This window comes from Oratosquilla oratoria, chromosome 11 (genome assembly GCF_046742065.1).
Source record: "Oratosquilla oratoria isolate Oo_2021 chromosome 11, ASM4674206v1, whole genome shotgun sequence".
NCBI classification, from domain to species: Eukaryota; Metazoa; Arthropoda; class Malacostraca; order Stomatopoda; family Squillidae; genus Oratosquilla; species Oratosquilla oratoria.
In genome coordinates, this window is record NC_134787.1 from 4,527,003 (window position 1) to 4,537,438 (window position 10,436).

Here is a 10,436-nt window from a genome sequence, read left to right on the forward strand (position 1 = left end):
GATGAATCAGGTGCTCTCGGGCCTGTTAGGGGTTAGTGCGATGGTGTACATGGACGATATTATCGTTCTGGGAACATCTTGGGTCGACCACCTCAAAAATCTTGAGGATGTCCTTCGGAGATTGCAAGAAGCCTCTCATTGAGGTTGGAGAAATGTCATTTCTTCCAGAAGGAGGTCGCTTACCTAGGTCATGTTATATCCCAGGAAGAGATAAAGCCTCAGAATGATAAAGTCCAAGTCATTAAAACTTTTCCCCGGTCGGTGCGTATGAAAGAGCTACTTTCATTTCTCGGTTTGGCGGGATACTACCGCAAATTCATTCCAAATTTTGCGGCCATTTCCTTGCCCCTGGTAGATATGACAAAGGGTGACGTAGCAGGGAAGCACAAGAATCGTGAGCTTGGTCCTTGGACACCTCCTCAGTTACATGCATTTGAGTCCCTCAAGTCCCATTTGTCGTCCACAGTGGTCCTTCCTTATCCAAACTTTAATAGGAAATTTTTGCTTACCACTGACGCCAGTGATTCGGCGATTGGGGGCGTGCTTCAGCAAGAGGATGACGAAGGTAGGAGACGCCCACTCTCCTATTTCAGTCGCACTCTGAACGAACACGAGCGACGGTATAGTACCGTCGAGAGGGAGGCGTTAGCGGCAGTACGTGGGACCAAGTAAGCATCTGCAAGGAGCAAGATGCCCACCCTGGTTGGGGTCGGATTAAAGAGTACCTTCGAGGGGCCACGTCAGGAGTTCCTAAGATTCCGCGCTTACGAGTTCCGATCGAGGAGTTTCGACTCCTCCCCGACGGACTCCTATATCATGCGCGTAGAAATGCGTACCAGTTGGAGGAGCTTCGACTGGTATGCCCTGAAGGAGCAAAGGCAGCAGCCTTACGTATTGCCCATTGCCTTCCTATGGCGGGCCATGGCGGAGTCCAAGTTACTCTGGAACGGCTACAAAAATTTGCATTTTGGCCGAAAATGTCGGAGGATGTGAAGGAATTCTTAAAGAAATGCAAAATCTGCATCATGTGTAAACCTTCCTATGACCTCCCAGCTCCACTTAGACAGTTCCCTGACGTAAACGCTCCATTTGAAAGGGTCCATGTTGACCTTATTGGCCCATTAACCACCACCTTACATGGTGCGAAATACATCTTGACGGTTGTCGATGTTCTGACCCGCTTCTTGGTGGCTGTACCCATTAACTCTAAAGAAGCGCGGATTGTAGCCAAAGCTTTCCTAAACCACGTCCTGGCAATACACGGTGCTCCGAGGCAGGTGATCTCTGATGGGGGAGGAGAATTCATAAACGACACGTTCAAAGAGGTGATGGCGATGGTGAACATCAAGCATCACAAGTTCACTCCTTGCCATCCCTCGGGCAACGGGATCGTTGAGAGAGTAAATGGGACCATCATAAAAATCTTGCGGTCCCTTGTCCAGGACAATCAAACAGGCTGGGATCAAATGCTCCCTTTAGCGGTCTTAGCCTACAATTCTGCATATCATACTGTAGAGTTCTGCGGGATTCCCCGTATTTCCTCCTGTTCCACAGAGACCCTGTCCTTCCTATAACGGAGTTCACAAGGCCAAATGCCCCATGGTATAATATGGATAAATTAGCGGCCGAAACAATGGCCGTAGCAAATTCATGTTTTGACAGGTGCCAACAGTTCATTGAAGCTGCCACAGTTGAAAGGCACACCAAACGGCCGAGGACGCGCATAAAGCAGCTTGCCCTCGGTGACAGAGTTTATGTTACTGCCAAACCTAAACAAGGGGCGAGTAAAAAGCTCCAACCATTGTTCCAAGGCCCATATAGGATCACCAAAAGGGTGAGTGATGTAATATACACCATAAAAAACATCAAGTCAGGACGTGAGTTCTGTGTCCATACAGACAGGATTAAGCAAGAAGGAAATCTCTCTGTGTGCGAAAATAAGAACGTGAGGAGAGCCGCGTTCCCCACACACGAGAAGGAACCCCTGGACCTCCAGGAGGATAATGGCGGCTCACATTAGCACGCCGATTCAAAGGTCATATAACTGCTCTGTGTGTCACATAGCACGTGAGATGATCGGTGAACTATGTTTTTTCTCTCATTTTCAGGTCGTCTTCTTTTTATTTTGTACATATTTTGTTTTGAAAAAAAAAAAAAAAAAAAAAAAAAAAAATAATAATAATAATAATAATAATAATAATAGTAATAAATAAATAAATATAATGTCGGCGCTCCACGCCATCCCTCGAAACATTTTTCTGCCGTCTCTTCTGTCCTTCACATATTCCCCATTCACCCCGAGTCGGAACAGCAATTTTCTGCCAGTGGAGGACCACCGTGGAGCAGCACGTCGCAGGATCACAGGCGAGGAGTGTGGAGCATGGAGCAGCATTATGAGATCGCAGGCAAGGCGCGTAATGCATTATTATCCTACTGTTAGCAATTTTCTTAATAATATTGATTCTTGATAATAGTATATTCTGTACATATCCATTGTGATTGTGATCCACTCATATACCCCCTCCTGTGCAAAGTTTCTGCCGCTGATACTTTTTACAGATCTGCGAAGGACAAGCTTGCAGCCATCAGCATTATGAGCACCAGCGCGGAGTTCCCACCACGTTGACAGAAGGACCACACGCCTGCGCACGACCTACACATCTGCTCCGTTTTCTTCTTCCTATTTTTTTTTTCTCCTTCTGCATTTCCATTATATATTGTTGGTACGTTGTCGCGAAGGGTTTTTTCATCGATGTGATTGCTGTCTTTAGGGAACGCACCTTGGTGTGTTACCTTCTGACGCGTACGCATCGATTATTCCCTCACGCCAGAGTGAATTGTTTTTTTTGTTGTTTCGGTAGTCGTTGACTTTTTTGGCGGGGGGAGGAATGTGGCAAGTTGGTTTTGGCGCGTATAGTGGCCAAGGACAGCGTGGTGCCGGCAAGTTGGTTTTGGCGCGTATGGTGACCAAGGACAGCGTGGCTCTCAGTGCCCACGCGGCCAAAAGGGACGCACCCTTGTTTCCGGGTTGACTCCGCCCCACCGTGGATCGCGTGGGGCAGGCCTGGAAGGTGATTGGACCACGCATGGCATCTGACCGCTGGAAATCTTTAAGAGCGGGCACTCCAAGCACTCAAGCTCAGTTCCTGCGCTTAGGTCTATGGTAGCAGACGCGACGCGGTGCCAGCTGACAACGAAGCAGTCCATACGCCACGTGTAAGGTCACTTTCAGAGTAAGTGCTTGCCACAGTTCAGTGTCCCCTTATAGTCAGACTCCGAAACATTTGAGACATAATAAAGAGAGCCAACCCACCTGTGTTTAATATAGCCCAGCTCTGTGCCAGTCCTAGTCCGACTGGTATATAAAAATACCACATATATACATATATATATTATATATATGTATACATATATATATATACACACATATATATTTAATATATACATATATATATATATACATATATATATACATTTATATATATATATATATACCGTATGTGTATATATATATACATATGTATATATATATATATACATATATATATACATATATATTTATATATATACACACTAAATGGTTCCCGGTGATCAATTTATATATTTTTCGACCACAAATCACTTTTAATTCCATGCCATCGCAATCAAGACTGAGAGTCGCTCGAAGGGAGCATCCGTTGGAAATTGAAACGTGGACGAGCCGAGGATTCGAACCCAGCTAACCCGTAATAAAGTTACAGTGACGTAAACCAATGCGTCACTGTAACTTTGTTACAGGTTAGCTGAGTTCGAATCCTCAACCAGATTCACCAAAATCTGAAGTGGTGAATCTGGTCGCGGACTTAATAAAAGGATAAATGAACATAAAAATTACGTAAAAGCCCATAGGACATCTAACTTCATAGTAATGCATGTGGATAAACATGGCCACCTTCCAGACTGGAACAACACAACCGTATTGAATAAAGGATCATCCAAGAAACTAAGGAAGACAATTGAGGCAGCATATATCAACACCAATAACAACATTAACCATAGAGAAGGCTTTATATGTTTAGCAAAAGCCACAAGCTTATTAATAATAAAAGAATATGCAAATAAAATAAGCTCTCCGAAGCGTCCCATGAGATGACCCGTCCATGTATACAATATTCTGTTACGTTTGAGTTGTTAGCTTTGTGATCAAGACCCTGCGGGTCGAAATGTTAAAGCGTGAAATTCTCCCATTACTCCTTGTCCGTTTCTTCCACCTTCAGTCTTATATATATATTTATATATGTTATATATATACATATGTACAAATATATATTATATATGTGTATATATATATATATATATACGTTGTGTGTCATTTTGACAATTGAAAATTAGCTCCACCGCAAGGACTCAAACCTCTATCTTAGCGACTGCTTAGTATGAAGCAGAAACGATAGCCATTGAGCTGCCAGACCCTACAAAAGGAACGACCTGGGTTATGACCTAGTAGTTCCCCGAGGGTATTAGGCTTAGCTCAGTCTGTATTCTAATTTCACTGAGTATTATGGTGAGCCATATGACAAGTTGTGTGTCATTGTGGAAAAAGGAAATTAGCTCCACCGCAAGGACTCGAACCTCTCCCTTAGTGACTTCTTAAAATGAAGCAGAGACAACAGCCATTGTACCGCCAGACCCTACAAAAGGAATGACCTGGGTGACGACCTGGTATTCTCCAAGGGTACTAGGCTTAGCTCAGTTTCTATTCTAATTCAACTAAGTCTTTATTATGGTGAGCCATCTGACAAGTGTGTTGGCTGTTTGGTAAACACAGCCGAAGGCGAGAAGAGAAATTGTTTAACCTTGCTCTCAGCATTATGTTTATAAACAAGTGCCTGGGGACCCGATTTCATTGTTGTATGACGTATTGCTGATGCAACCTAAGTCAGTGTGCAGTGAATTCAATTTATTCACATTTGTAAGATCATGCCCTTAGGGGAGGTTTCTAAATACAAAGTTAAAGATCATTGGACTAAAGAAATCATGATGTTACTGCAGAACTGACCTAGGACCTATATTGATTATTCTTGATGGGATTCCTTGAGTGTAACTGAGAAAAGCATTGAAGAATATAACTGAAGGAAAAGAATTTTAACAGTGAATGATTGGAGGCATGGGGCCTACTGACTAAAATTGTGAGTGACAATCGTTCATAACATAGACAGTGGTGAAAGGAAAGTAGAAAGTGATAGACGTACTAAACAAAGGTAAAAGCACAAAAGAAAGACGGGACATAGGTGCGGCAACAGTGTGACAGCAGGGCACACAGATGGTGGCAGAGGTGGGATTCAAACCCACACCTCCAAAGAAACTGGTGCATCACACTACATGACCACGTTGTGCACGAAGATACGCAGTACATGTCGATTATGAGAGTACGAACTACAAGCAAGAGTGCACACTGGGATTCAGCTATGAGGAGTTAATGAGGGACTACAATAAGGATGAGCTAGTGAACAAGGGACTACTACTGCGAGGACGAGCTGGTGAATGAAGGACTACTATGAGGACGAGCTAGTGACCGAGGTTGATGTACATTACCCTCTTTTCCAATGCCCCTTTTACCCCATCCATCCATCTAATCCTAGGTCGACCCCTCATGTTCACTCCTTCCACACCTCTTTTACTAGTCTTTCTTCACTCATTCTTTCCATGTGTCCAAACCATCCTAATACTCTTTCATCAACCCTATCTCCCAACTGCCTTTCCACCCTCGTTCTCCTCCTCACCTCCTCATTTCTTACTCTATCAAGCCTAGTAACTCTTATCATACTTCTCAGGCATTTCATCTCAAACACAAACTCCTTCCCTCTTCCTCTCTTATGTTCCATATTTCTACCCCATATAGTGTTGTTGGCACAATCACTCCTTCATACAATCTCCTCTTAGCATCCATTCCCAAATGTCTATTTCTCATTACACAATCCCCCAAGGCATTTACTTGCTTCTCTCAATCTACATTCTACCTCCACCTCCACTCCTCTCTTTCCTACCACATTTGCATCCAAGTATTTATAATGATCCACTTCCTCCAGTCTCTCTCCCTCAATACTCACTTCCAGTCTGCTGCCACTTCCTTGTCCATCTCACCACCTTACTTTTACCCACATTTATCTTCAGCTTCCTTCTTTTGCACACCTTACCAAACTGTCACTAACTTCCTCAATCCCTCCTCTGATCCTGCTACAAGCACAATGTCATCAGCAAACAACTTCTGGCTTATCTCTCACTTTTCTCCAATTTTTTTAACCATCTCCAATCCCTGACCCACTACCCTTGCATTCACCTCTTGCACCACCCCATCCATGTATAAATTGAACAGCCAGGGCAACATAACACATCCCTGACGAAGTCCCACCTTTACCTGAAACCACTCACTCTCTCCATTTCTAATCTTAAACAGAAAATAAAGTCTCATATAGTGAACCCAATTCAGGTGTTCAAGAAATCCCTGAAATTACTCAGAATTCATCAACTTCAAATGAAGCTTTGCTAATTGTGGAAGGTGGCATAATTAAGTCAATATTATTACACTCCAAAGCAATTAACAGGGTATAGGGGAAGCTGAAAGGAGTCACCATAGACTCCGAAATTTTAACCATCCCAGAGTCAATTAGGATGAAAGGTTTGAAATTGGACTCAGGGATTTATAAGACAAACAAGAACATGGTAGAAATATTAGTGATTAGTACCAGTAATAGCAGACATCTTTCATAGTTTGGGAGCCAAAAATAGGTATTTTAACACTATATCAAATCTGCGTTCTGACAAATCAACATTTTCAATACAAATGGGGCACTATGCATTCAAACACATGCCATTCAGGTTATGTAATAGTCCATTAACTTATAAGATTAATGAATACAGTTCTAAATGGTTAGAAAACACTGCCAGTGTATTTCTAGATGATATTCCAATAATTTCCCAAACAGCAGCTGAGAAATAAGATTTGGTATTCTCAAGACTAGCTGAAGCAGGATTGAAAGTGAAACTTGAAAAATGCAAGTTTTTGCAGGACAGTGTTATATATTTGGGACATAAACTAGACATGGACTTTGTACAGTAAATTCAAAAGTAGAAGCAGTAAAGAACTATCCAGTTCCAAACAATGTAGAAAAAAAAGTTTCTTGGGATTGACAGGGTATCATAGAAAGTTTATCAAGGGTTATGCAGACATAGCTAATCCATTAAGTTCTTTGTTGAGGAAAGATTCAAAGTTCATTTGGGGATCTGCACAACAAGCTTTTGACATGTTGAAAGATAAACTTGCTAGTTCTCCAGTTCTCATATTTCCTGATTATGATAAGGAGTTCATTCTTTGCACTGATGCGCCTGACATAGGGTTAGGAGGCATACTGAAGTGAGAGAGAATTGGAACATTGAAACCGATAGCTTACACATCAAGACTTTATATTAGTGCAGAGAGAAACTACTCTATAACAGAAAGAGAAACCTTAGCAGTGATGTATTCATTAGAAAGTTTTAGAGATATGATACTGGGATATCCAATCAGAATGTGGACTGATCATACAGCTATTGAGAACTTATTCAAGCATAAGAATCTTAGGGGCAGATTAGCCAGGTGGTGTACTACATTTCAGTGTTATGAGGTTAAGTTTGAATATATTCTGGGTATAATGTTGCAGCAGATGGACTATCTAGAAATATTAGCCAGCCAATGTCAGGGTTGATCAATTTCATCTGTAATATAGATGAACTAGTATCATTAGATGAAGAAATGATAAGGGAACAAAGAAAATATAAGGCTTGGGAAAAAAGTAGCCCAGAATTTGATGAACCCAAGAGGTAATCCTCCAAAACTACCAAAAGGGTATAAGATAGAGGAATTTCATTTGACCAATGGACTTTTGTATAGAAAAACAGTTGTAAGTGGGAAGGATATTTCTAGGGGCCCAGTGAATCAGTTGGTAATTCCACAAACTCTTGTACAAGAAGTATTAAAGCGACTTCATGACAGTGATTGTAGAATTTCATTTGACCAATGGACTTTTGTATAGAAAAACAGTTGTAAGTGGGAAGGATATTTCTTGGGGCCCAGTGAATCAGTTGGTAATTCCACTAACTCTTGTACAAGAAGTATTAAAGCGACTTCATGACAGTGATTGTAGAATTTCATTTGACCAATGGACTTTTGTATAGAAAAACAGTTGTAAGTGGGAAGGATATTTCTAGGGGCCCAGTGAATCAGTTGGTAATTCCACAAACTCTTGTACAAGAAGTATTAAAGTTACTTCATGACAGTGATTGTAGTTCACATCCAGGAAAGGATAAAACTTATAGACAAGCACAACTTAAATACTTTTGGCCAGGTATGAAGATATATATGATTATATAGAAAATTGCTTGAAATGTGCTGAGATAAAAGGAAATACACCTAAACCTGCTCCCATGCTATCATATCCCACCCCGCAGAAACCTTGGGAAATAGTTCGCATAGATACATTGGAGTTACCTATGTCTAAAAATGGATATAAATATGTATTTTTTGCTATTGATTATCTTTCAAGATTTTGTATTTTACAACCCATACCAAATAAGAGAGCTAAAACAATTGCTTCAGTAATGATCAGATAATCTGTAATTTCACTACTCCTAAGAGCTTAGTTTCAGACAATGATACTGAATTTAATAGTAAAATCTTGGAAGAATTATATAGGTTATTTAAGATAAACAAAGTAAACCCTCAGGTGAATAAACCTCAGACCAATGGAGGTGTAGAGAGGTTGAATAAGAAAATTATTACATATCTTATAGGTTTGATACGCCCACATAGTATAACTTGGGATAGTTGGGTTCCTTGTGTTAAATGTACCCTAAAAAAACAAATTAATACAGCTACAGGAGAAACACCCCATTTTACTCTTTTTGGAATCTTGATTGCAGAACAGAAGCCAGTGTATAATATAGATGATTCCATCTCAAATAGGATACATACATTTCAAGCTATATATCAAAGAGTTAGGGAACACAGGAAAGAGCATACTCAAGAGATGAAAAAGAAACAACACAAAATAATAGCATATAAAATAGAATTACAAATAGGAGATTTGCTCATGGCCAAATTACATACAATCCATAATAAACTTTCACCAAGGTACTCAGGCCCATATAGAATAATTGGTTTTGCAGGTAGAAATAAATACAATATTTTACAATTAGAAACTAGGGAATTGTCAGTTAGACATGTAGACAATTTAAAAAGAACTTAGAACTTGATAATAATTGTAATTGTGATATTGATGATTGTATAACAATGTAAGAGGCTGGTAGATTAAAGTAGACAAGTAGGTAGAGGGGTAGGTGGCAAGAAATTAATTTTACGACTTAGATATTTTGAAAACAATGGCCGCTACAGAGTTGCATATTCTTGCTCATCATCCAATGGTTGTAAACACAAGCTAGGATATCAATATAGGTGTTGATGTTGCGAATTGTTAACACTAAGCCACTTCGCTTCATGACAAGATTGCTTGCATAAGCAGTATTGCTTGAGACGGTATAACAGCCTTTCTGATTGGAGAAAAGGGTAGAGGAGGAGAGAAATTATTGGTGGATGGAGAGTCACACCCTTAAAGGGTGGCACTTATTTGTAACGTTCAAAGTTATTGGATGAATTAAATAGTGACGTCGAAGCAGACTTGGCTTGGTGGGTGTAAAAGGATCCCAGGTGGGATTCCTCTGCTGTACTTAATCCAAATAAGTTGTAGAAGTGTAATATTATTCAGAAGAAAAGAAGAAAATTACAGTTAATTCACCCCATACTGATACTAAGTACTTGACTAAGTAGGACGAAAGAGGCATGGGGCCTACAGATGAGTGACTTACAATTATACGATGATAAAAAGAAAGTGAAGAAAGTAGAAAGTGAATGAAGAAATATTATATCACAGAAGGAACAGTTAACAGAATTACATACATATACCAAAGACTTCTTCCCCTTACATGGGGGGTAGCCAAGAAGAAAAAGGCATAGAAACCACTCCCACCCATTCCATTTCCCATATATTTCACTCCCCTATCTTGGCACCTCCTGGATGACGGGTCATCCATGCATCCTGTCCACTGCCCTGGGTCAGAAGCAGTGTCGCAAGACATAGCACATCCACAGCAAGGCCACTTCATAAATTCGGCGACTCCCCCTCTCTGTCCCCCCATGCAGAAAAGGAGAAGACGGGGAGAAATCCCTTCGGGCTGTGTCAATTTTTTTCTCGTACATACTTCCTCACCCCCCATCCCCCACCCACTCCCCATCATGCATCCCAGCATCATCCATACACAACCCCTCTCCATTCACCCCTATCTTCTGTCCTCTCCCGTCCTTCCTCCACAGGCATTCCTCTCTTTTGTAATGCCCCTTTCACCCCATCCATCCATCTCATCCT